Source organism: Erinaceus europaeus, chromosome 1 (genome assembly GCF_950295315.1).
Source record: "Erinaceus europaeus chromosome 1, mEriEur2.1, whole genome shotgun sequence".
In the NCBI taxonomy this organism is placed as follows: Eukaryota; Metazoa; Chordata; class Mammalia; order Eulipotyphla; family Erinaceidae; genus Erinaceus; species Erinaceus europaeus.
In genome coordinates this window covers 71689535-71717462 of record NC_080162.1, presented here as the reverse complement: position 1 = coordinate 71717462, position 27928 = coordinate 71689535, and the positions used below count along the sequence as shown (strand labels likewise).

Sequence of the window (27928 nt, the reverse complement as noted above, 5' to 3'; positions counted from 1 at the left end):
TGAGCACCTCCTTAAGGCAGAGCTGAGCAGTGCTCTGGTATCTTTTTTTCTTTGTATCTTTCTCTCTGTATCTCTCTTACTACAATACATAAAATATTTAAAAATAAGTTACACTAGGGGCCAGGCGGTGGCACACCTGGTTAAGCGCTCACATTACAGTGCGTAAGGACTCGAGTTCAAGCCCCCAGTCCCCACTTGCAGGGGGCAAGCTTCAAAAGTGGTGAAGCAGGGCTGCAGGTGTCTCTCTATCTCTTTATCTCTCTATCTCCCCCTCTCCTCTCCATTTCTCTCTGACTCAATTCAATAATAAAAAAAAGGACATGCCTATAATCCTCAGTCCATCCTGAGAAAGATTCCAGGAAGAGTAGCAGAGAATCAGGTCACTGAGCCAATAGTGGGGCTGGAAACCCAGGGTTGTCTGACTACCACACCCAACTTCAGCATTTCCCCTAGTGGGTGGGGAGAGGGGTGAGGGAAGAGGCTTCACACAGTCTTGAGGGTGAACACTTTATTTTAATAGCATTTAATCTAATACATGTTGGAAAATATGGGTAGCATATCAAGTCTATGTAAAAAATGCCCTTTATGGGTATTTAATTTAAAACTATTATTAAGTACAAATGAACCAAAAGAAACAGATTAACACACACACACACACACACACACACACACACACACACACTGTAGAGACAGATATAAATAAGGTCAGTTGGTGGGATTTGGTCTTAGAGTATTGCTATCTGCTACCCAAGAACCTCTTTCATTCACAATCATGCCTCAGAGCTTCTAAACACTTTGGAAGGAGTTCAGACTTTTTTCACTTCTCCATTTGGGGTAAGGTATGCTGAGTTTGCACTTCCTAGTAATTATGAATGGTGGGTGTGTAGAAGAACCTCTCATTGACTGCTCTCTAAGAAACCTATCTGTGACCAGGCAAAAACATTAGCTTCTGCCATTTCAGGATATTCAGTTCTTCCTGCTGAGGAGAAGAGAAACACAGCTCTCATTCAAGGTGGGTCTTCTCTGCCATGAGCAAATGTCCTGAGAGTGGTGACAGTGTGTGCTCACACTGCCCAGTATTCCAAGGCTGTGCTCTAGTCAGCATACACTCATTCTACAAACACTGGTGTGTGTGTGTTTATGAGGGGGGTGGGGGGTGCATAAAGTCCTAAACTGGCACCTGGACTAGAGGTGGAGGTGGGAGCTGCAAGTGGTAGGAGTGCCAATTCTGTGCAAGTGGCCATTGATGCGATCCTCTGTGCCAAAATGGCCCTGCTATCCATAAAGAATCACCAGTCACAGACCATTCTGAAAAGAGAAGGGGACACAGGCCTCAGTAGGGAGGAGAGGCTTGCCATCACTCACCCCATGCAGACTCTGGATCTGGGATGAATCCCCAAGGTACTCCTGCACCCTCTTTCCCAAGCTCCATTTGTACACTGCAGTCTTACAGACGCCTAGCCCCTTTCTCAGAGAAGGTCCTTGAGCGCCATAGGTCACCGTGGTGGTTGTGTTTTATCCAACACACAGCCTCTTCCCTCTCACCACAAGATTTTAGCTTTCAGCCTGGACACCCTGGCCCCTGCTCCTGCAGTACCCACTGCCGCTGATCCAAAGGGCCGGGGGTTTCTGGGTGCCAATCACTGTGCCCGGAGGTTTAGGGATCAGATCTGTACCCCCTGCCTCTCCGACACTTCTGCGGGTTCTCTGTGCTCTTACCCTCCCCTTTCCTGCCCCACCTACTGCAAATGACACCCTGCCCCCCATCCGAACACCACGCGTCAGGGCTTCTATCCAGTTCTGCTGCGAGCCAGGCCCTTGTACTTGCATCTGGAAAGCGGGGGAGAGTTCCCTGGGGCTCGGGTGGGGATTGCGTGGGCAAACTTGATGAAACACGGACCCAATGTGCCAGGCCAGTTCTAGGGGCTTAACAGGTTTTTCTCTCCCCACTGATTTTTTTTGTCCTTTAAACACCTTGCAACAATTAACAACAAAACAAAACAAACAAACAAACAAAAACCACAAAGTCCGAAAGGAACGCATTTAGACAGAAGAGTGGGTAGAAGGCTTTTCAGTTAGAGGCCCCCTTGGTCATCAGATATTGGTTTACCGTGTATTTATCGGCTGGGGAGCTAGCGTAGTGATCATGTAAAAGACTGAGGCTCTGAGGTCTCAGGTTTAATCCCTGGCACCAGTACAGATCAGAGTTGAGCAGTGCTCTGGCCAAAATAAAATACAAATTAATATGTATTTATTTGGCCTCAGTTTCCGCTTCTGCCCACTGGGAAGAAGGCCTATGTTTAAGGTCCTGGGACTATAGGCATGCAGAAGGTGCTCGCAGGCCTCGCTCTCCGGAGAATCTGGTTGCGGTACGGTGCAGGTGGAAGGCAGGTAATGCGTGAGCGTGAGATCAGAATCCCCGCTTTGAGCCCACGGCTGACTGGCGAGGACTCCTAGGCGGGCACAGGCGGGGCTCACCCGAAGGGACGCCCGTCCGGCATGGACCAACCAGCGCCCGTTTCTGAACGGCCAATGAGAAGGTGCCTTACACCCAAGGCCCGGTCAGGAGCGAGGCTGCGGCGAGTGCGGAGCTGACAGAGACTAGCGCGCGGGATCTCGCTCGCACCCCGGGCCGCGGCCGCCATCACCGCCGCCAGCCCAGTCGCCCCTTCAGCCGCTTCCCCTCGCCATGGAGGCGAGGCCGCCGCCGCCGCCGCGGGGCTCCGAGCCGCGAGCCGGGCGGCGGCCCTGAGGGCTTGTGGCGGGCCGAGACGCCGCAGCGGAACCGAGGCGGAGCCGCCGTCCCCGTCCCCGCGGTCCCGCCCAGCGCCGGGCTCGGTGAGTCGGCCGCCGCCGCCCTGGGGCTCCGGAGGGGGGTGCGGGCGGCCGAGCCCCTCTTTCCGGCCGGAACCCGCGGGCGTCGGCATTCGGACCCCGCATCCTTAAACGCTGCGGGTCGTGGCGGGGAGGGCGGCGCGGGGGCTCCCCAGAAACGTGCGGGGTCGGGGTGCCAACCCCTCTGCTCTGCCTGGGAACTTTGCGGGCGGGCGGGCTCCGGGGGCCAGGCCGGGGCTGTGCCCTGGTTGCTTCTGGAAGGAGCAGTTTGGATCTGCCGTGGAGAGGAGAACTCGCTCAGGTCCATTTCATGCAGGGTGGCGTGGGGGGGGAGACAGAGACACAGAGACAGAAAGAGAGGACAACTCTGGGCAGGAGAAAATTGGCTCTGGCGAGTGTGACCAACTTTCCTCCCCCCGGGAGCCCCCGGCCTCCCGCGTTTCCGCCTCCTCCCAACTGTTGCGGCCGCGGCGGAGGGAAAGGGGCTCGGGAGCTGCCGGGAATTGAGAATGAGCCCATTGACAATGCCGAGCTTCGCCCTTCTGCCTCGCTTTTGCCGAAGAAATTAAATACCGTGGGGTGATCGTGATTATCATCACCGTCATCGTCGTCATCATTATTATTATTATTTCACGTTAGTTCCTAATTGTGATTCCTGAAGATTAAAACATCACGTTGATAATGGCAACGCTGGGCTCAGTGTGGAGAGTGTTTTCGAGCACAATGATGACATTTGTAAGACAGGAAAAGGAGGACTGTTGCTAACTGCCTTGCCTGCAGCAGCCTTCTGGGCGTGAGGGATTCCTGCGCCCGGCCTGTCGCGGCTCCCAGGACAGACCTTCACTGGCCACCTGCTCGCTGTGCAGGTTGCCCTGGCTGGAACCAGAAGATGGTGGGTGGGAGGACAGATGGTGGAAGATGCCTGAACATCCTCCTGCCTGGCCACTCCTTTCAAAACAGATCGGATGCTGTCATCTGTTTACTTAAAAATTCCCTCTGTCCTTTTCCCATGGGATGAATGAAGCCCATACCGCCTTCACAGGTCATACAAGGCTCTGGATAGTCTTGCCTCAACTTAACTCTTTTTTTATTTTTTTTTTAATACTTACTTCCTTTTTGTTGCCCTTGTTTTTATGGTTGTTGTAGTTATTGTTATTGATGTCGTTGTTGTATAGGACAGAGAGAAATGGAGAGAGGAGGGGAAGACAGAGGGAGAAAGAGAGAGACACCTGCAGACCTGCTCCACCGCCTGTGAAGCGACTTCCCTATAGGTGGGGAGCCAAGGGGCTCGGACCGGGATCCTTGCTTTCCGCCATGTGTGCTTAACCCGTTGCTACCGCCCGACTCCTATTTAACTCTTTTTTTTTTTTTTTTAATATTTTAGTTATTTATTCATGAGAAAGATAGGAGGAGAGAGAAAGAACCAGATATCACTCTGGTACATGTGCTGCCAGGGATTGAACACAAGACCTCATGCTTGAGAGTCCAGGGCTTTATCTACTGCGCCACCTCCTGGACCACTCCTATTTAACTCTTTTAGCTCAATTCTTTTATTCTAATACGCTCTCTAATTCAGGGTCATTCTGAGCTGCTGGATTGCCTTTTTTGTTTTTAACATCTTTTGATGTGTTTATTTGTGTGATTCTGTTTCATCCCGGCCTTTACCTGCCCAACTCTATGCCTTTTTTTTTTTTTTTGCCTCCAGGGTTATTGCTGGGGCTTGGTGCCTGCACTACAAATCCACTGCTCCAGAGGCCATTTTTTTTTCCCATTTTGTTGCCATTGTTGTTACCCTTGATGTTGTCGTTATTATTGTTGTTGTCATTGCCGTTGTTGCTGTTGGATAGGACGGAGAAATGGAGAGAGGAGGAGAAGACAGAGAGGGGGAGAGAAAGACACCTGCAGACCTGCTTCATCTCCCTTCTAGCGACTCCCCTGCAGGTGGGGAGCCTGGGGCTGGAACCCGGATCCTGATGCTGGTCTTTGCACTTTGCTCCATGTGCGCTTAACCTGCTGCACTACTGCTCGACCCCCTCTATGCTTCTTTTTAAAACCTTTCTGGTTGGAGAATCTTCTTGAGGACTAGAGCCGTGGCTTGTTCACCTTTCTGGTTTCCATGCTAAAAGAATGCTTCCTCTCAATAGTCCTTCCTCATCTCATCTCCTAATATCTCTGCCCCGTTTAGCTCCAGGTACCTGCTTCCTAAGATGAGATTAATATTTCCGAAGCCATTCTTGGAGTGCACATTTAGGGCTTTCAGTATCTCTAGTTTCCTGTCTCTCCACACCCATCCTGTTTAGCCCCCTATAGATTGTCTGCAGCCTGGAACTGGCAGAGTTCATCCCACCTGCCTCTAGTCTAGTCTCCTTGACTGTCTGAAAGGCCCAAGCTTCACAGTGACTTTTCACCTTTGCCTGCCTACATTGGCCTGGCAGATGTGCACACTCCAGGGTATGATAGGATCTAGGAGTGATAAGATAACATACATATACTCCATCAAATTGACCTTAGGAGGCTTGTTACAGGGGTGCCTTTTAGCCACTAACTTACTTTTTGGGTGAAATTTAGAACCGGAAAAGCTAATCCTCTGACTTAAATGCATTCATGTGCTTTACATTGCGAGATGAGTTTGGAATGCAAAAGAAAGCTAAGGAAGTCACAGTCTTTACCTTTGAGGTGCTTATAGTTGGATGCATGACAGGTGGATCCAAATACTTAATAACACAGGTGCTAGCAGAGTGTAAAAACGGTAACAGCTGCGTTACTTTGCCTTTTGGTGGGTTATATAGTAAATCATTTCTATGACTATATATAATCTTTTTAATAGTTGCATTGGGGGTTCTTTCTAATTTTTTTGTTGTTTATTTGATAGGGCAGAGAGAAATTGAGAGGAGAGGGAGAGATAGATAGACAGACAGACATCTGCAGCACTACTTCGCGGTTCATAAAGGCTGCACCCTGCAGGTGGTGGCGAGGTGTTTGAACCCGGGTCCTTGTACATGGTAACATGTGCTCTCAATTGGGGCACCAATACCCCGTGCTGTTCTTTCTTGGAGGTTATTCTTTCTTGACTGTAAAAACAGGCAGTATAGTGTGTGGATGAGGGAGTAGTCAGGATTAAGTCTTGACTGTCTAGTTCCAGAGCATCAGCCAGATTGCATAGAGAGTTCTTCTTCCTAGATGCTCCCAGGAAACTTTCTTGGGAACCTTTGGGTAATGAAGGAGGCATAGGAGTTTGTGTGGTAGACAGATACAGGAAAGAGGAAGCAATACAAGCAGGCCTGAAGGTAGAAGGAATCCACTCTTCGTGAGGAGCAGGGAGAAGCTGAACATAGTTGGGCTGAGTAAAGGGAAGGAAGGTGGGAGATGAGACTAGGTCAGATTCACGGCCTGTGTGTATGTTGTGAGAACGTGCTTTGGATGATTTTACAGGTGGTCAGGGACTTCTAGTCACTGAGCTTTGGGAAGGTCGTTTTGGAGCAGGAGTGAGGGCATGGGGTGCAGATGTTGGCGTTCCTGCAATTTAGGAAGCAATTGCCAGGTCTTACAGAGGCAGAATCATAGCCTCTTAGGCCCAGAGGGTAACCTAGAGGGATCCTGCTCAGTTTCAGGAAGAGATAATAAGTGCAATTGAGAAGAAAATTCCAGTCATACAAAAGAGTATGTAGAGGAAAATAAGTTCTTCATGCCCTGACCTCATCTCCAGAGATGACTGCGGTTTTCAGTTTCCTTGTCCTCAGGTAGACACTTTTCCTTTTGTCAGCGTGTGTCTTCAGATCCACACATATATACCAGTCACACCTTGTTCTTTATTTTTTACATAACGTATTTAGGGAACCATCCCAAAAAGTTCATTTATAACTTGGCACTCTTTTATGTATTTCATTGTATGATTGCATCTTAATTTGTAATATGTAAGAAACATTTAAGTTGTTTCCAGGCTTGCCTTCTTTCTCTCTGTCTCTCTTTCTTCTTTCTTTCTTTCTTTTTTTTTTTTTAAAGATTTTATTTATTTTATTAATGAGAAAGATAGGAGGAGAAAGAAAGAACCAGACATCACTCTGGCACATGTGCTGCTGGGAATTGAACTCAGGACCTCATGCTTGAGAGTCCAAAGCTTTATCACTGCGCCACCTCCCAGACCACTCTCTTTCTTCTTTCTTTCTTTCTTTTGCCTCCAGGGTTATTGCTGGGCGCATGAATCCACTGCTCCTTGAGGCTATTTTCTCTCCCTTTTGCTGCCCTTGTTGTTTAACATTGTTGTAGTTATTATTGATGTCGTTGTTATTGGATAGGACAGAGAGAGAAATGGAGAGAGGAATAGAAGACAGAGGGGGAGAGAAAGATAGACACCTGCAGACCTGCTTCACCGCTTTTGAAGTGACCCTACCCCTGCAGGTAAAGAGCCCAGGGCTCAAACCGGGATCCTTACGTAGGTCCTTGCACTTTGCACCTTGTGCCCTTAACCTATTGCGCTACGGCCCAATCTCTCAGGCTTTTCTATTAACAGAGTTAGTACTTTGAATATGATTATCTGCACAATATATTTCTAGGAGTGGAATTACTACATCAAAGGATATGTCTCATTTATATGTTTGAGTGTATAGCCAACTAACCACCCCTTCAAGGGAGTTGTCCTAACATCCTCACCCTTAAGTTGCAAATGTCACTTGGGTGTTCCTTTCAGCACACATAGGAAATTTAAAAAAAACATTTTTTTTATTATTTATTTTCCCTTTTGTTGCCCTTGTTGTTTTGTTGTGGTAGTTATTATTATTGCTGTTGTTGATGTCGTTGTTGTTGGATAGGACAGAGAAATGGAGAGAGGAGGGGAAGACAGAGGGGGAAAGATACACACCTGCAGACCTGCTTCACCACCTGTGAAGCATCTCCCCTGCAGGTGGGGAGCCGGGGCCAGTCCTTGCGCTTTGCGCCATGTGCACCTTAACCCACTGCGCTACTGCCCGACCCCCCTAAAAAACATTTTCTTTATCAACATTTATGTATTTTTTTTTTCTTTTGCCTCCAGGATTATTGCTGAGGCTCGGTGCCTGCACTCGAATCCACTGCTCCTGGAGGCCATTTTTCCTTTTTGTTGCCCTTGTTATTTATTGTTGTTGTTATTGCTGTTGTTGTTGTTGTTGGATAGGACAGAGAGAAATCGAGAGAGGAGGGGAAGACAGGCGGGGAGAGGAAGATAGATGCCTGCAGACCTGCTTCACCACTTGTGAAGTGACCCCCCTGCAGGTGGGAAGCCAGGGGCTCGAACTGGGATCCTTACACTAGTCCTTGTGCTCTGTGCCAGGTGCTCTTAACCCGCTGTGCTACCGCCTGACCCTCACATTTATATATTTCTTAGAAACAAATCGAGAGGGAAAATAGAGAAAGAGAGACATCTGCAGCACCGCTTCAAGGCTTGTGATGCTTTCCTGCTGCATGGGGAGAAGGGGGCTTGAACCTGGGTCTTTGCACATTGTAACATTTGTACTCTACTGATTGAACCATTGCCCAGACCTACACAGTATTTTTTTTTTCTTCTTCCTCCTTTTTCTTTCTTCTTCTCCTCTCCCTCCTTGCCTCTCCCCCTCCTCTGCTTCTTTTCAACCTCCCCACTCCCAGCACTGCTTAGCTCTGGTTACTGGTGATTGAAACTGGGACCTCAGAGCCTCAGACATGAACATCTTTTTGCACAACCACTGTGCTATATTTTGGGCCCAAGACCATCTTAATTTTTTTTTTTAATTGAATATGAGAGGAGAAAGAAAGAGCCTCACTTTGACACGTGCAATGGTATGGATTGAACTCAGACCTTATGCTTCCAAGTTCTGTACTCTGCCACTGCATCATATCCCCCACAGGATGGCCTTTTTAAGCAATCACATGCTAGCTTTTCCTCACCTAATCCTCCCCACGTGACTCTATTCTATCCTATTAATTTAGAGAGGGCGACATTGAGCTTTAGATAAAGTGACTTCTGCAAGACTGTCAGTGTGGGTGGAGGTTGTTTTTGAAGCAGTTTTGATGTTTGTACTTGCCCAATATACTTTTTTTTCTCCTTTTTTTTTTTTTTTTTTTTTACCAGAGCACTGCTCAGATATGGCTTATGGTGGGGTTTGAGAGCCTCAGGCATGAGAGTCTCTTTTGCATAACCATTATACTCTCTACCCTCGCCCCTTGCCCAATATTTTTCATTGGAGGAGTTCAGTTTCTAAACATTGCTGCATTATTATTATTATTATTATTATTTATATTTTCTTTATTTCATAAACACCAGAAGAAGTGTTTGTTATAAGAAAATATATAATGAGTGAAAAGAAATATGAAGTGGAAAGGTGAAAGCAAAAATCCATGTTCATGCACTAAAATTAAATAGAAGAGTGATCCAGGAGGTGGCACAGTGGTAAAGCTTTGGACTCTCAAGCATGAGGTCCCGAGTTCGATCCCTGGCAGTACATGTGCCAGAGTGATGTCTGGTTCTTTCTCTCTCCTTTCTTTCTCATAAATAAAATCTTTAAAAAAAAATTAAATAGAAGAACTGATACCCCAGTAGCAGAGACTATGCCTAATAACTGAATCATAGTTAATAGCATTACTCATGAAGGAAGCTGGAGTGCCTTGGATAAACATCCTATTTTAGGTTGTTGGCAGAAAAGTATAAGGTAAATTTGAATTATTATGTAGCATTATTTTTTACTTGAGTGTGGAGAAAAGGAGATGCAGGTAAAGTTTGAGCAGGAAACTGTCCAAATGCAGAATCTTATCTTTTACAGTGTAATGTCTTATAAATGTTCCTAAATGTTACTGCTAAAGAAATGTTTTTAGTCAGTCTGAGTACTAAAAAAATACTGAAAAAAAAAAGTATTAACTTAATAAAACTGAGCAGCAAGCGCAGGCGACGCAAAGCGCAAGGACCCGGAGTAAGGATCCCGGTTCAAGTCCCCGCTCCCCACCTGTACAGGAGTTGCTTCACAAGCAGTAAAGCAGGTCTACAGGTGTCTTCCTCTCGAGTCCCTGGCTCCTCACCTGTAGGAGTCACTTCACAAGCGGTGAAGCAGGTCTGTAGGTGTCTATCTTTCTCTAACCCCTCTCTGTCTTCCCCATCTCTCTCCATTTCTCTCTGTCCTATCCAACAACAATGACATCAGTAACAGCAACAATAATAACTACAACAATAAAAGAACAAGGGCAACAAAAGGGAAATAAATAATATTTAAAAAAAAACTGAGCAGCATATCCACAAATGATTCAATATTAAAATTTTTTTAAATGTAGTCTATAAAAGAGACTCCATTTAAACATAAAGCTGACTTTGTTTTATTCTAATCTCACATCTGTTTGTGTCAGTGTATAGGCATAATTTTTTAAATATTTGTAAGCAGTAGATACAGAATATGATTCATATTAAGCATCAAATATATATATATATATTTTATTGTTTAAAGTAACAGTAATATATGTAATGATAACCATAATTTGTGCAATATTTAAAACCTTTCCTTCCTATTAGAGCACTGTTCAGTTCTGGCTTCTGGTGGTACAGGGTATTGAACCTGAGACTTCTGTCAGAGCCTCAGGTATGAGAGTCTCTTTGCAAACCATTCTGCTATCTACCCCTACCCCGACATGAAAGTCTGTTTGCATAACCATTATGCTATCTCCCCAGCCCAAAATTTTCATTCTGTTTACTGTTATAAGCGATACTTTGCCTCCAGGGTTATTGCTGGGGTTGGGTGCCTGCACCATGAATCCACTGCTCTTGGAGGCCACCTTTTCCCTTTTGTTGCCCTTGTTGTCTATCGTTGTTGTTGTTAATATTATTGTTGTGATTGTTGGATAGGACAGAGAGAAATTGAGAGAGGAGGGAAAGACGGGGAGAGAAAGATAGACACCTGCAGACCTGCTTCACCACCTGTGAAGCGACTCCCCTGCAGGTGGGGGGCCAGCGCTTGAACCCAGGTCCTTACACCAGTCCTTGCACTTTGCGCTACATGCGCTTAACCCGCTGCGCTACCGCCCGACCCCCCATAAACGATACTTTTGTGTACCCTTATTCAAGTGCTTCTTTTGGATTATTTACTTGGACTCTTACTCCTAAAGTAGATTTACTGAATCAGGAAACAGTTTCATTATTGATATCTGGAAAGGTTGAGCTAATTTACAGTACCATCAGCAATTTATGTGACCCAGTTTCCTGATAATATAGCCAGTGCTCTTACAAACAAAACCTAAAATTTATTTTTTATCTTTATTTATTTATTAGATAGAGATAGCCAGAAATTGAAAGAAGGGGGAGATAGGGATAGGGAGAGAGACATCTGCAGCACTGCTTCACCACTTGTGAAACTTTTTCCCTGAAGAAAGATCTGATAAGTAAGATTTGATTTTTTAAAATTGTTTTTATTATCTTTATTTGTTTATTGGCTAGAGACAGCCAGCAATTGAGAGGGAAGGGGAAGATAGAAAAACAGAGAGACACCCGCAGCCCTCCTTCGCCACACTGAAGCTTTCCTCCTGTGGGTGGGGACTAGGGACTCGAACCTCAGTCCTTGCACACTGTAATGTATATACTTAAGCAGGTGCACCACCACCCGGCCCCAAAACGTGACTTTTTTTATCACTCAGGGTTGACTTTTTCTTTTTCTTTTTTCCTCAGATCACTTTTGGACATCTTGATTTACAAGACTGTTTTTACAGGTACCCAGCCTTTTTTCAAACGGAGGGATACCACAGCACCAAAGCATCTCTTGGTGCCTTACTACTCTCGTGTGGTATTCTGGGGCTTGGACCTGGATTGCATGTGTGGCAAAACAGGTACCCGCCTAGGGGAGCTATTTTACCAGTCCTCTAAAACTTGACTCTATTAATTTAAAAGAGATTTTCTGGTACTTTGGACTGGGAGATAGCTCACCCAGTAGAGTGAATTTACCATGGAAGAGGTTTTAACTCCCCAGTACCACATGAGAGCACCTGAACAGGGGAAGTTTCATGAGTGGTGGAGTGGTGCTGTAGCAGTGCTGTAGTGCCTCTCCTCTCTCGTTCTCTCAGTCTTAGCTGTCTTTCATATGAAACTAATGGGGGGGAGTGAGTCCACTGGGAGGGGCGGAATCACACAGGTGCAGAAAGTAGCCCTAACTTACATAAACAAACAACAAATACATAAGGCACTTTGGATTATGTTTCATTTCTTTTTTTTGTTGTTGGATTTTTTTTTTAAAGTATTATTTATTTTTCCCTTTTGTTGCCTTTTTTTTTTTAATTGATGTTGTTGTTGGATAGGACAGAGAGAAATGGAGAGAGGAGAGGAAGATAGAAAGGAGGAGTGAAAAATAGACACTTGCAGACCTGCTTCACGGCCTGTGAAACGACTCCCCTGCAGGTGGGGAGCTGGGGGCTCGAACCGGGATCCTTACGCTGGTCCTTGTGCTTTGCGCCACATGCGCTTAACCTGTGCTACTGCCCAGCTCCCGAAGTTTTTTTTAAAAAAATAGAGGCTGAGGGATGAAGAGGGAGAAAGGCGAGACATCACAGCATTGCTCTATCACTGTGAAACTTTTCTGGAGCAAGTGCTCCTATTTGGTGGCCAGGGGCTTGAACCCAGGCCCTCATATGTGGTAAGTGTTTATTTGACCAGCTAAACTGTCTCCTGACATACATACTGTTAGTTGATATATATATATTTTAATTTATTTATTGTAGTTATTGTTGTTGGATAGGACAGAGAGAAATGGAGAGAGGAGGGAAAGACAGAGAGGGGGAGAGAAAGATAGACACCTGATGACCTGCTTCACCGCCTTTGAAGGGACTCTGCTGCAGGTGGGGAGCCGGGGGCTCGAACAGGGATCCTTATGCCGGTCCTTGAGCTTTGTGCCACATGCGCTTAACCCGCTGTGCTACCGCCCAACTCCCCATTTGATTTATATTTTAAAATAAATACAATGCTGGGACTGGGAGGTAGCTCATCTGGCAGTGTGCACCTTAGGAGTAGGAGGCCCTAGGTTCAAGCCCCAACACCATATGGGAATCTGTAGATGACATTGAGGAAACTCCATGGATGTAGATGTCTTTCTCTCTAGATGAAAAAGTTGAGTGTGCCTGGGAAGACTATTGATGCAAGAGCACCACATAAAGGCAAAAGTACAGCACTGGGAAGGTATTGTAGTGGTTTTGCAAAAGGCCTCATGGCTTTAGCTATGTGGCCCCAGGTTCAATCCCTGGCACCAATCTATGTAAGAACTAAGTAGTGCTCTGGTTAAAAAGCAAACAAAAATCAGTGTTGTGATATATTGTATAGCTCAGATCAACTTGTTTTTGAAGAAAGATGTGGCTGATGAAACAAATACAAAAATTTAGGATAAGATTATATTGGTATGAAATATTGACAAAAGACTAAATACTATACAATTAAAAATACCATCATTGTGCCAGAAGTAACATGAACATGGTGTTTGTTACCCAGTATTATAAAAGACATTAATGACTTTATGGTAATTACAGATATGATCAAAAAGGAAGGAAGAATAGGGTGTCTTGAGAATGCTGGGGAAACTTACTAAACAGCTTTCACAGTTAAACAGCATTTTACAAAGGCCCTGAGTTGAGAAGGGGTTTGCTACCTTAGGGCAGTGCTTCTCTGACTTGAATGTTTGTATAAACCATCTGAGGATCTCATTAAAATGCCAAGTCCTGATTCAGTTGATCAGGGAGGGATTTGGGATTCTGTATTAATAGCCTGCTCCCCTGTGAAGCAGATATTGTTTGGGATCACACTTGGGTTAAGAAGGCTTGATTGAGAGTTTGGTGAGCACAGGGAGTTAACTGACTATGATGGGCAGATAACTGCATTTAGATTCATCTAGGGAACTAAAATCAGAGGTGCAAATATCCAGCCCCTAGGTATTTTGATTTAGCTGGTCTGGGAGTGGGGTGTGTTGTGTGTGTTACTTTAACTCCAAGACGAAGTTAATATGCAGCTGAGATTGTGAGTCAGTGAACTAAGAGGTAGGGGCCAGAATTAAGAGCACTATATTCCATGCAAGTATTTGGACTTTATATTGAAAGCTGAGTTAAGACATTGAAGATTTGGGAGTCGGGCAGTAGCGCATTGGTTTAAGTGCATGTGGCGCAAAGCGCAAGGTCCGGCATAAGGATCCCAGTTTGAACCCCCGGCTCCCCACCTGCAGGAGAGTCGCTTCACAGGCAGTGAAGCAGGTCTGCAGGTGTCTGTCTCCCCCCCTCACCCCCCCCCCCCGTCTTCCTCTCTTCTCTCCATTTCTCTCTGTCCTATCCAACAACGATGACATCAATAACAACAACAGAGAAATGGAGAGAGGAGGGGATAATAATAAGTACAACAATAAAACAACAAGGGCAACAAAAGAGAAAATAAATATTTAAAAAACTTAAAAAAACAAAAAGACATTGAAGATTTGCAACTCAGGAGATGGTGCAATAGCTAAAGCATCAGACTTCAAAGCATAAGGTCCTAAGTTTGATCTCTGCTGCTTCATGAACTGAGTGACGCTCTTGTTCTCTCTGCTCTCTTATGTTAATGAATAAATCTTTAAAAATAAAATTTTATTTAAAAAATACATTAAAGAATTTTTTTAAAATCTTATTTATTTATTTATTTTCCCTTTTGTTGCCCTTGTTTAACATTGTTGTGGTTATTGTTGTTGTTATTACTGGATAGGACAGAAATGGAGAGAGGAGGGGAAGACAGAGAGGGGGAGAGAAAGATAGACACCTGCAGACCTGCTTCACCACTTGTGAAGCGACTCCCCTGCAAGTGGGGAGCCAGGGGCTCGAACCGGGATCCTTATGCAGGTCTTTGCACTTTGCGCCACGTGCACTTAACTGGCTGTGCCTCCGCCCGACTACCAAAGAATTATTTACTTTTTAAAAAAAAAATTCTTATTTATTCATTCATTCATTCATTCATTCCCTTTTGTTGCCCTTGTTGTTTTATTGTTGTAATTGACATCATCATCATTGGATAGGACAGAGAGAAATGGAGAGAGGAGGGGAAGACAGAGAGGGGGAGAGAAAGATAGACACCTGCAGACCTGCTTCACCGCCTGTGAAGCTACTCCCTGCAGGTGGGGAGCCGAGGGCTTGAACCAGGATCTTTACACCAGTCCTTGCGCTTCGCGCCACGTGCGCTTCACCCACTGCACTACCTCCTGACTCCCCAGAATTATTTACTTTTACTGGAGCACTACTTAGCTTTGGTTTATGGCTGTTTGGGGCATTGAACCTGGGACCTCAGTAGGTTACCACCATGTGGCAAAGGCCTGGATTTGAGGCCTCATCCACCACATGGAACACCATGCAAACAGGAAGCAAAACTGTCTGTTGGTAGCATTGGAATCACACAGAACTGCAAAGCCCTAGCAGAAAAACAGTAACACAAAGTATACAGATGTGCATTTCTTATTCTTATAAAAGACACAAGGCTACAGCAGGGGTAGATAGCATAATGGTTATGGAAACAGACTCCAAAGTCCCAGGATCAATCCCCTACACCACCATAAGCCAGAGCTGAGCAGTGCTCTGGTAAAAAATTAAAAAATAAATAAGAAAAATAAAATGTGATAAAAAAAAAAGACACAAGGCTAAACAGTTCATTTAGTACAGATGTGTGGGAGAAATGAGGTTTGATCTTTTTTTAAACCTTTTTTTAAAATTTCTTTGTTGGGGAATTAATGTTTTATATTCAACAGTAAATACAATAGTTTGTACATGCATAACATTTCCCAGTTTTCCATATAACAATACAACAGCCACTAGGTCCTCTGTCATCCTTCTTGGATCTATATTCTCCCCACCCACCCACCACAGAGTCTTTTGGCGCAATATGCCAATTCCAGTTCAGGTCCTACTTGTGTTTTCTTTTCTGATCTTGTTTTTCAACTTTGGCCTGAGAGTGAGATCATCCCATATTCATCCTTCTGTTTCTGACTTATTTCACTTAACATGAATTTTTCAAGGTCCATCCAAGATTGGCTGAAATCTTTTTTAAAAATATTTATTTACTTATTCCCTTTTGTTGCCCTTGTTTTATTGTTGTAGTTTTTATTGTTGTTATTGATGTTGTCATTAGATAGGACAGAGAGAAATGGAGAGAGGAGGGGAAGAAAGGGGGGAGAGAAAGATAGACACCTGCAGACCTGCTTCACTGCTTGTGAAGTGACTCTCCTGTAGGTGGGGAGCTGGGAGCTCGAATCGGGATCCTTACACTGGTCCTTGCGTTTTGTGCCACCTGCACATAACCCACTGCGCTACTGCCCAACTCCCTGTTTCTGTTTTTTTTTTTTTTTTGAGATGCAGATTGTGTCTTGAAAGTGATTATATATGCAAAATCTACCCTGTCCTCAGGCTTTTCCAATTTTTCCCACAAAAAGGTCACTCATAAGGCTTCCAGTGGGGCTCCTGGATCTGCAGTGTGAATGAGTGGAGACTAAAATTCATGTCTTTTTAAAAATATTTAAGACAGAGAGGGAGAGAGAAAGATAGACACCTGCAGACCTGCTTCACCGCCTGTGAAGTGACTTATAGTTGTTATTGATGTCATCGTTGTTGGATAGAACAGAGAGAAATGGAGAGTGATGGGAAAAACAGAGGGGGAGAGAAAGACAGACACCTGCAGACCTCCTTCACCGCCTGTGAAGTGACTCTCCTGAAAGTGAGGATCCCGGTGCTCAAACCAGGATCCTTATGCCGGTCCTTGTGCTTTGTGCCACCTGCGCTTAACCCGCTGCACTCCCAGAATGTTTATATTCTTATAGTAAAAGGTTAAACTGATAGTTATATAATAAAATAGGAAATATGAGGTATGTTTAATGTACATGAAAAATGTCAGTAAACCAAAATGTAGACTTGTTTTAACAAATCATCTTGGAGGATGTATAGAAAATGTTGCTGAAGATTTGAAATAAAAAAGACATGATGAAATTTTGCATTCTGAGAAGTTTGCTATTATAGAAGTACAAAAGCGGGAGTTGGGCGGTTGCGCAGCAGGTTAAGAGCAGGTGGTGCTAAGTGCAAGGACCGTGGTAAAGATCCCAGTTCAAGCCCCCGGCCACCCCCCTGCAGAGGAGTTGCTTCACAGGTGGTTAAGCAGGTCTGCAGGTCTTCTCCCCCCTCCTCTCTCCATTTCTCTCTGTCCTATCCAACGACGATGACATTAATAACAGCAGTAATAATAACTACAACAGTAAAACAACAAGGGCAACAAAAGGGAATTAAAAAAGTACAAAAGCTTGAGTGCGGGGCAGTAGCACATCAGGTTAAGTGTACATAGTGCGAAGCTCCAGAATCCTGGTTCGAGCCCCCGGCTCCCTACCTATAGGAGTGTTGCTTCACAGATGGTGAGCAGGTCTGCAGGTGTCTTTCTCTCCCCCTCTCCGTTTTTCCCTCCTGTCTCAATTTTTCTCTGTCCTGTCTAACAGCAGGAGCAGTAGCAATAGTGGAAAAAAGATGGTGCCAGGAGCGGTGGATTCATAGTGCAGATACCAAGCCCCAGCAATAACCCTGGAGGCAAAAAAAAAGAAGTATAGAAACTTGGGGAGGCAGGAGGGAGTGGCGGGAGATGGAGAAGATTGACCTGGCTGAGAGCACATACTTTGCCATGCACAGTGATCTGAGTTTGAGTGCCTGGCCAACACACCAGAGCACCTGCATGGGGAAATTTCTCAAGTGGTAGAGCAGTAGAGCAGTGTTAGGGTGTTTCTTCCTCCTTTACCCCCCGTCTCTTACCTCAATCTAAAACAAAAAACCACCCACTGAAAGTGGAAGTGCAGGGGCAGAGCCCCAGTGATAACCCTCTTGGCAGAATTTTCTAGTGTTAGTATCTACTAGGTATTTGTTTATTTCTTTGTTTATTTCTACCACTTAGCTCTAGCTATGATGGTGTTAGGGATTTAATCTGGGACATCAAAGCTTGAGGCATGAAAGTCACTTGCATAACCACTGTGCTGTCTCTCCAGCCCTGCTAGATTGTCTTTTAAAAAATTTTTAAAAAAATATTGATTTATTTATTCCCTTTTGTTGTCCTTGTTGTTTTATTGTTGTAGTTATTATTGATGTTGTTGGATAGGACAGAGAGAAATGGAGAGAGGAGGGGAAGACAGAGAGGGTGAGAGAAAGATAGACACCTGCAGACCTGCTTCACCTATGAAGCAACTCCCCTGCAGGTGGGGAGCCGGGGGCTTGAACCTGGATCCTTACGCCTGTCCTTGTGCTTTGCGCCACGTGTGCTTAACCCGCTGTGCTACCGCCTGACTCCCCAGATTGTGTCCAAGAAAAATTGTTTTGTGAACTACTGGAGGAAAACTGCGCCAGAGAAGATAATCGCAATATCTTATAAGATTGCTCCCCAGCTCCTGACAAGCAGTAATTTCCCTGTCTTTATGGATTTGTCTATTCTAGACATTTCATATATGTGGAATCATATAACATGGGACATTTGTGACCAGCCTCTTCTTTAGCATAATGTTTTTTAGGGTATGTCCAAGGTACAGCTTGTGTCTATGCTTCATTCTTTTTTTTCCTCCAGGGTTATTGCTGGGGCTTGGTGCCTGCAACACAAATCCACTGCTATTGTTGTTGTTGGATAGGACAGAGAGAAATGGAGAGAGGAGGGGAAGATAGAGGGGGAGAGAAAGATAGACACCTGCAGACCTGCTTCACTGCTTGTGAAGTGACTCTCCTGCAGGTGGGGAGCTGGGGGCTCGAACTGGGATCCTTAAGCCGGTCCTTGCGCTTTCTGCATGTGCGCTTAACCCGCTGCACTACCGCCCAACTCCCTGATTATAGTAACTTTTAAAACTGTTAAGAGAGCAGACTGGAAGGTAGTACAGTAGATAAAGCACTGGAGTCTTGAGCATGATGTTCTGAATCTGATTCCATTATCTCATGTGCTAGAGTGATGTTTTAGTCCTCCCTCCCCTCTGCCCTCCCTTTTCCTCCTTTTCTCTTTCCTAAATAAGTAAATATTTTTAAAGCAAGAGCTGGTGAAATAGCTCACTTGAATAGTGTGCTGCTTTACTATGTGTGTGACCCAAGTTCACACCTCTTCCTCATAGTGTTAAAGAAAGTTTCAGTGCTGTTGTCAGTAGGTCTGTTTCTTCCTCTCTCTCTTTAAAACACAAAGGGAGGAAGGTGGGTGGTGGCATACCTGGTAGAGTGCACACATCATAGTGCACAAGAACCCAGGTTCAAGCCCCTGGCCCCCACCTGCATGGTGGAAGGTTTCCTAAGTGGTGACAGTGCTACAGGTCACTCTCTCCCCCCTCCTTTCCCTCTCAATTTCTCTCTGTCTCTATCCAAAATAATAAAAGAATGTTAAAAAAAAAAAAGATTGTTGAGTGCACATGCTACTGTGCGCAAGGACCTGTGCACTCAACAGCCTCAGCCCTTTTCCCATTTGCAGGAGAAAAGCTTCACAGGCAGGGAAGTAGAGCTGCAGGTTTCTCTTTCTCTCTCCTTCTCTATCTCCCCCTTCCTTCTCAGTTTCTCTAAGTAAAATATATATATTTAAAACATTTTAAGATAAATTAAAAAATATATCATTAGAGAACTTTGTAAGAAAAGGGTAAGACTGGGAGTGAGGAGATAGTATAGTATAACTATTCAAAAGACTTTTTTGCCTGAGGCTCTGAGATCCCAGGTTGATTTCCCAACACCATCATAAGCCAGAATAATGTTCTGGTAAATAAATATAAGAAGAATTTGGGGGCAGAAGTAGATAGCATAATGGCTATGCAAAGAGACTGTCATGCCTGAGGCTTTGAAGTCCCAGGTTCAATCCCCCGCACCACCATAAATCAGTTGAGCAGTGCTCTGGTAAAAAACAAACAAACAAAAGCAAATGTTTTTTAGTGTTCCGGAAAGTGGCACAGTGGATAAAGCATTACTCTCTAAAGCATGAGGTCCTGAGTTCAGTCCCCAGCAACACATGTTCCAGAGTGATGTCTGGTTCTTTCTCTCCTATCTTTCTCAATAAATAAATAAAATCTTTAAAAAAAAAGAAGAAGAAGAATTTGGGGGCCAGGCAGTGGTGCACCTGGTTGAGTGTACACATTATCAGCACAAGCAGCCAGGTTCAAGCTCCCAGCCTCCACCTGTAGGGGGAAGCTTTATAAGTGGTGAAGCAGGGCTGCAGGCATCTCCTCTCTCTCTGTTTCCCTTCTCAATTTCTCTGTCTTATCAAATAAAATAATTATAAAAAGATTCAAAGGTGTGGATTTTCTGATGTAGCTAAACATCTTTAAAGTATGTGCACCACCAAATCTTAAGTTTTCCTCATGTGGTACAATAGGAAAACTATAGTATCAATTATTAAATATTCTTGGCCTCTCCATCCATCAAAAACAGACCCCAGTTTAAGCCCCCAGTCCCCCCACCTGCAGGGAGGAATCTTCACAAATGGTAAATCAGTGCTACACGTGTCTCTTTCTCTACATGTTTCTCTCTTCGATCTCATTTTCTATATACAACAGATAAATAAATAAATAAATAGAGTGAGGGGGAAATGGCCATGCCTTCAGGAGTGGTGGATGTGTCATGCAGGTACCGAGCCCCAATGATAACGATGGTGGCATAAATAAATGAATAAGTAAATAAACACTGATGTCTTGGTTGTGGGTGAGACAACATTTACTATATAATAGTTATTGAAGCTAGGGAATAGGTATTAGAGGGTTTGTTATAGTAATCTTTCTCCTGTTATGCATGTTTCAAAATCCCTGTAATAAAAAGTCAGAGCATACTCCAAGTGAACAGTTATAGTATAAAATCCTTTTCTTAGAAATAAAATGCAGTATCTGATGAGTTTCCAAGAATAATTGCATCTGGGAAAATGGACATTGCTAGCCAAGCTTAAGGGAAAAATTACTGTGTAATTAAATGGGGTGAGAATTAAATGTCACAGTTTAGGAAGTACAGCCATAGTACTTCCTTTTGGCTGTATTTCTGTAGTAGCCACTAAAGCCAAGCATTGACTTGAAGCCAGACTTTCAGATTGCTCTGTCATAATGTATTATAGTAAGAAATTTCAAGCATAATGACGTATGTATCACACTATTTTAAAAATAAGTAATTTCATGGTAACAGTAATGGTTTTACCTATTTATTATTGGATAGAGAGAAAAACTGAGAGGGTAGGAGGAGGGAGAGAGACACCTGCAGCCCTGCTTCATCACTCATGAAGCTTTTCCCCTGCAGTTAGGTGCAGGCTCACTCTGGGTCCGCCCGTCTCCCAGGCCGTTGGAGGTCAAAAGCAGCCCTCGGGGGCCCTGGTGCAGCTCAGCGTGTCGAGGGTAAAGTGCGCAGTGAGACAGGACAGTCAGCTCTGGGAAAAGCCTCAGAGGACAGTTCGTTTATTGAAAGAAAAAGCAGGTAGATATAGGCCACAACTCGGGGGGGGGAAGGTTTGGGGTATCCATTAACCCAAACACAGAGCAAGACAATGCACAGTTACATTTTGACCTGCAGACAGTTTGATCATAAGCTTTACAATGTCCATTTTTAAAAATGTATTCCCTTTTGTTGCCCTTGTTTTATTGTTGTAGTTATTATTGATGACGTTGCTGTTGGATAGGACAGGGAGAAATGGAGAGAGGAGGGGAAGACGGGGGGGAGAGAAAGATAGACATCTGCAGACTAGCTTCACTGCTTGTGAAGCAACTCCCCTACAGGTGGGGAGCTGGGGACTTGAACCAGGATCCTTAGGCCGATTCTTGTGCTCTGCGCCACCTGCGCATAACCCACTACATTATCGCCCAACTCCCTACAATGTACATTTTTCCAGAGGTAAATTGCAGGCACTTTGGGGCAGCAGGAGAGAGGAAAAGCTGAGCAATCAGGATATTTGCTGGGGTTTTAAAGTTAATACAGTAACCTATGGCTTTTAATGAAAGAAAGGGGGAGGGACGTGGCACGTGTAGACAGGCGCCTGTCTAGGGGTCCAGCTGTCATAAATTGCAGAGACTGGGGGAACCAGCCCTTCTCTTGACCTGAAGGGAGAGTTGAGGGTCAACCCTCTCAGACCTCATGGAACAGTGGCCTGGACTTTCCGGGACAGTGGGCCCATTCTCCAATAGTTGGGGACCAAGGGCTTTTGTTTATTTATTTATTTATTATGATTATTTTTATGAAAAGGAAACATTGACTGAACCATAGGATAAGAGGGTTACAACTCTACACAATTCCCACCACCAGAATTCTGTATCCCATCCCCTCCCCTGATAGCTTCCCTATTCTTTATCCCTCTGGGAGTATGGACCCAAGGTCATTGTGGGATGCAGAAGGTTGAAAGTCTGGCTTCTGTAATTGCTTCCCTGATGAACATGGACATGGACAGGTTGATCCATACTCCCAGCCTGTCTTTCTCTTTCCCTAGTGGGGAAGGGCTCTGGGGAAGTGGAGCTCTAGGACACATTGGTGGGGTTGTCTGTCCAGGGAAGTCTGGTTGGCATCATGGTAGCATTTGGAACCTGGTGGCTGAAAAGAGAGTTAACATACAAAGCCAAACAAATTGTTGACTAATTATGAACCTAAAGGCTGGAATAGTGCAGATGAAGAGTTGGGGGGAGGTTGCCCATTTTGTAGATAGCTAGTAGGCATATTTTAGTTATATTCCAAAAGGCCTGAGGCTATACTAGTTTTACTAGTTTCTTTTCTTTTTTTCTTTCCTTCCCTTCCCTCCCGTCCACCTCCCCTCCCCACCCCTCCACCTCCCTTTCACCTCCTCTCCTCTCCCCTCCCCTCCCCTCCCCTTTCCTTCCCTTTCCTTTCCTTCCCTTTCCTTTTCCCCCTGAGCCTGAAATCTGAAATGCAGGTAGATCCAAGTTCCTGTCTGGGAAAATGATGTCATGGCTGGAAAAAGGACCAGAAAGCTGGATCAGGGAAGAGAGTAGCTCCCAAATATGGGAAAGGTGTATAGATATTGTTGACTATTGTAAACCCCATCGATTTGATGTAATCTGGGGCCCATATTCAGTTTAGGAGCCTATGTCACCTCTGCATCCCTGTAGATCTGAGCTCACATTCTGTGGTCATAAGTAGGTACGTTCCAAGCTGCCCCAATATCAGGATCCATCTTCCTCAGGTGTAGCATAGAGTATATTGTCCAGCCTCCCTTTGGAGAATGGAACATTCTCTACCATTGTTGATCCAAGTTGAGGGCAAGGTCCTATGGGGGCCCACAAAGGGGTCTCTTGTGTTGTTCCTGATAGAGATTACTGGTAACAATGGAGAGGGGGATTTATTCGAGGTCTAGGCCCATCATGTCTGTTTGGGAATCTCAGGACTACCCGAATAGGGCCCCAGCTAATGGGGTGGCCTTATAGTGATTAAAGAGTCATGGTTAAAGTATGTCAGTCTCTTGCCCTTACTCAGCTTTTGCAGTCCTTGCTTTGATAAGGTTAGCTTTGGAGTGAGTGAGGGAAGTAGGTGAGGAGGGTATCTAAGTCTAAGTAGACATTATTTCATTATGAACTTTATACTGACTCACTGCAGACTATTGTGTTCTTTTGCTTTCAGGTATATATTTTGCTCTAATTTATGGATACATGTGAACATATGCCGTATCTCATGGGACCTGGTCTATATCTAGGCTTTGGGACTTTGTTAGGAAGTGAACCATCTGGAATGGAATTAGAGAATCCTGAAAAGGAAAGGTCTAACCTGAGTAATGAGGCTGAAGGGTTGACATTCCACTCCTGACATCTCTGGACACAGTCTGAAGGGAAGCTTGATGGTACTCATTGTGTTGATTAGGTCGGGATTGGCGGATGCAGTATCATTTGGTATGAGTTAAGAGAAGCATGCAGAAAAGTGAGCCCCATCCTAGGGGTTCCAGGACGGGGAGTTATAGGCTCTATAGAGGAAGTGGGAGGTTTCTACTGTCTTAGGGTTTAAGAAGGCAATAGATAGTTAATGCTATAATCACGTTATTTAGCAATTGGGTTAACTTTGAAATACCCCTTTGTTAGGATTTGCTGTATCATACACAACATCACCATTATTATATCCTTTGACATTATTTGTATATAGCTGTGCCACTGGTTGCTTCTTTTCTCCCAACCAAGGACTCAGGTCCTTTTTGAACTCAGGTCCTTGTGTACTGTAATGTGAGTGCTTAACTAGGTGTGCCATCACCAGGCCCCAACAGTAATGGTTTTTATGTGGGCACATCTCTTAGATGGGTATGCCTATATAAAAGGTGTTATTGTGGCAGTTATTTCATATCATTTGAAAATAGGAATGTCTTGTATTCATAGGTGTTTGTACTGGTGTTGTATATAGGTGAACTAGTTTGCATTTATTAATTGACCAGTGCATAGTCAAAAGGCTTGTCACTGCTGTGATGAGGGGTTTGAATAGAACATGGAGAGTCGAGTGGTTAGAGTCTGTTCAGGTTAATGGAGAGGACTGTGTTCTGGGTTGATCCGGTGTAGAAGTGGTGATGGAGATGTGCTGTTCTTTGGGGACCGGGTGGGGGTACATCTGGTTGAAAGCACATGTTACAGTGCATAAGGACCTGGATTTGACCCCGGGACCCCACCTGCAGGAGGGATGCTTTGCTACTGGTGAAGCAGGGCTGCAGGTATCTCTCTGTCTCTGTCCCTATCTCCCCCTTCCCTCTCAACTTCTGGCTGTTTCTGTCCAATAAATAAAGATAAAAAAATAAAAAGAGACTGTGCTGTTCTTTACTGCACCTGTTCTGCTTCTCAAGTGTTAGTGAAAGAGATTGCTTGAGTTATGCAGTTATCCTTTTCTGTTTAGCATTCAAAGTTTCTGCTGTGAGGAAAATGTTGTGGAGTAAGTTGTGGTTAACAGAGCCTATTGGTTATTTATTTATTTATTTATTTTTAGCAGAGCACTACTCAGTTCTGGCTTCTAGTGGTACGGGGATTGAACCTGGGACCCTGGAGCCTCAAGCATGACTCTTTGCATAATCATTATGCTATCAACCCACGCCTCCCTCTTGGTTATCTGTTTAATTTTTTTTTTTTTTAATGTCTGAGGAGGACTTCTGTACATTGAAAGGACTACTTAGATTATTTGAATTTGAAATTAATGTTCACGTATTTAAGTAGTGAATTAAAAGTTATTCTCCCTTTAGATTAGTTTTGTACTCATGAGCATTGTAATTCCTATATAGAAATAAGTAACAATTTTACATGTCCTTTAATTAATGTTAATTCAAGCATAACATGCTAAATTGCTTCATAACCTTTCATCAGTGAATTAAATTTACTTAGATGTTTAACATACACTTAGACATTCAGTCTATCAAGAACAACCAGTCTTTGACAGGTTAGAGTTACCATCTTAACATGCAGAACCACTTTAGCATGCTAAGAAATGAAATCTATAAATGTAAACTTAATAGGAAAGCAGGTTCTATTAAGATTTCCAGTGATGCAGCATAGAAGGTAGAACACCTTGCAGGAGGTCATGGGTTCTATGGTCAGTATTGTACATTCCAGAGTGATAGTCTGGTTCTCTCTTCCTCTGATTAGTACTTACATACATACATACATGATTTCCATTAGTGGAATCTGAAATAACATTTAAAAATACATCCTAGGGGGTCGGGCGGTGGCGCAGTGGGTTAAGCGCACGTGGCGCAAAGCGCAGGGACCGGCCTAAGGATCCCGGTTCGAGCCCCCGGCCCCCCACCTGCAGGCGGTGAAGCAGGTCTGCAGGTGTCTATCTTTCTCTCCCCCTCTCTCTGTCTTCCCCTCCTCTCTCCATTTCTCTCTGTCCTATCCAACAACAAAAGCAACGTCAACAATGGCAATAATAACCGCAGCGAGGCTGCAACAACTAGGGCAACAAAAGGGGGGAAGAAATGGCCTCCAGGAGCGGTGGCCACCATTCATGGTGCAGGCACCGAGCCCAGCAATAACCCTGGAGGAAAAAAAAAACAAACATCCTAACCTTAACTCAAAAGTCCTAATAGCATGGGTTTGAAAAATGCTTTGAGGGGGGTCTGGGTAGGTAGCACCCCAGGTTAAGCGCAAGGACCAGCGAGTAAGGATCCAGTTTCGAGCCCTTGGCTTCCTACCTGCGGTAGGTAGGTTTAGGAGGTGGGAGTCGCTTCGCAAACAGTGAAGCTGGTCTGCAGGTGTCTTTTTCTCCCCCTCTTGAAATGGAAAAAAAAAAAAAGCCTTCAGGAGCAGTGGATTTGTAGTGCCGGCACCAAGCCCTGGCAATAGCCATGGAGGAAAAAAATGCTTTGAGTAGCCAGTCTCTGGGCAGTTGTGCCCCTAGTTGAGTGCACACATTACAGTGCACAAGGACCCAGGTTCAAGCCCTCGGTCTCCACCTACAGGGAGAAGATTCACAAGTGGTAAAGCAGTGCTGCGGGTGTCTATTTCTCCCTATCTCACCTCTCAATTTCTCTCTGTCCTATCAAATTAAGAAGTAAACATTAAAAAAAGAAAAATACTTTGATATCTTATTGCTTACATTTTTTCTGGAGTTATAATGTTACTCAGGGAGGGAAACTTTACTATCTAAGAGAGCCACTGTTACTGGATTAAAAATACAAAGATAGGGAGTCGGGCGGTGGCGCAGCGGGTTAAGCGCACGTGGCGCAAATCGCCAGGACCGGCATAAAGATCCCGGTTCGAGCCCCCGGCTCCCCACCTGCAGCGGAGTCGCTTCACAAGAGGTGAAGCAGGTCTGCAGGTGTCTGTCTTCCTCTCCTCTCTCCATTTCTCTCTGTCCTATCCAACAACAACAACATTAATAACCACAACAATGTTAAACAACAAGGGCAACAAAAAGGAAAATAAATAACTTAATTAAAAAAAAATACAAAGATGGCTGGGCAGTAGCACAGGAGATTAAAGACCTGCATAAGGAGCCTGGCACCCCACCTGAAGGGGGGGTCGCTTCACAAGTCTGCAAGTGTCTGTCTTTCTCTCCCCCTCGTCCCCATCTTAATTTTTCTCTGTCCTAGCCAATAGCAACAAGGGCAACAAAATGAGGGAAACAATGGCCTCTAGGAGCAGTGGATTCGTAGTGTAGGCACCCAGCCCCGGCAATAACCCTGGACACACACACACACACACACACACAAGCAGTAGTTATTTATTGGTTAGATACTTGGACTGAGAAGAAAGAACTAGAGACTTTTATGTTTTCAGGAGAATTCTGCTTGAGCAGTCTCCTTCATTTTATTAGATTTCTAAATTCAGTTTCAGTAGGGGAATCTGTGTGGGGTATGTTTTGCAACCCTATGTACATTTCTTTCAGATTGAGCCCTTTTTTCTATTTTTAAATCAAGTTAGAATTTTTATTTTATATATTTCTTGTCATATCCCACAGTTACTATATTTAAAAAATTTTTTATATTTTCCCTTTTGTTGCCCTAGTTATTTTTTATTGTTGTTTTAGTTATTATTGTTGTTATTGATGTTGTCATTGTTAGGACAGAGAGAAATAGAGGAGAGGAAGACGGGGAGAGAAAGATAGACACCTGAAAACCTGCTTCACCGTCTGTGAAGTGACTCCCCTGTAGGTGGGGAGCTGGGGGCTCGAACCGGGATCCTTACACCAGTCCTTGCGCTTTGCGCCACCTGTACTTCACCCGCTGTGCGACCGCCCAACTCCTTGAATATTTGTTTTATGTATTGGTGCATGCCAGCTGCTTTGTTCATAGTACATACTGAAACTTCAGTATTATAATGATCTTGATTATATCAATCTTTCCTCTCTTGTAATTGGTTGGGGTACAGTGTAACTTTATGATTCACCATAGAATAACTTTTAAAAGGATTTTTCTGGGGACCAGGCAGTAGCACAGCCAGTTAAGTGCACATGGCGCAGAAGCCAAGGATCGGCATAAGGATCCTGGTTCAAGCCCTCAGCTCCCCAGCTGCAGGGGAGCCGCTTCACAAGTGGTGAAGCAGGTCTGCAGGTGTCTTATCTTTCTCTCCTTCTTTCTGTCTTCCCCTCCTCTCTCCATTTCTCTCTGTCCTATCCAACAACAATGACAGCAATACCATCATCACTAATAGTAACAATAATCAATAACAAGAGCAACAAAGGGAAAAAGTACCCTCCAGGAGCAGTGGAT

The 27928-nt window shown here is 44.5% G+C and overlaps 1 protein-coding gene across 2 annotated transcripts in view; it reads left to right on the top strand.

Moving 5' to 3' along the window:
* Nucleotides 1-2547: 2547 nt before the first annotated feature.
* PTPRA (protein tyrosine phosphatase receptor type A) overlaps nucleotides 2548-27928 on the top strand; it is a 129096-nt gene continuing 103715 nt past the window's right edge. The window contains exon 1 of one of the 2 annotated variants that reach the window (XM_060187394.1): nucleotides 2548-2838. The gene's annotated coding sequence lies outside the window, so the exon portion shown is untranslated. The remainder of the gene's footprint in view (nucleotides 2839-27928) is intronic. The other variant, XM_060187404.1, reaches the window with a different exon arrangement.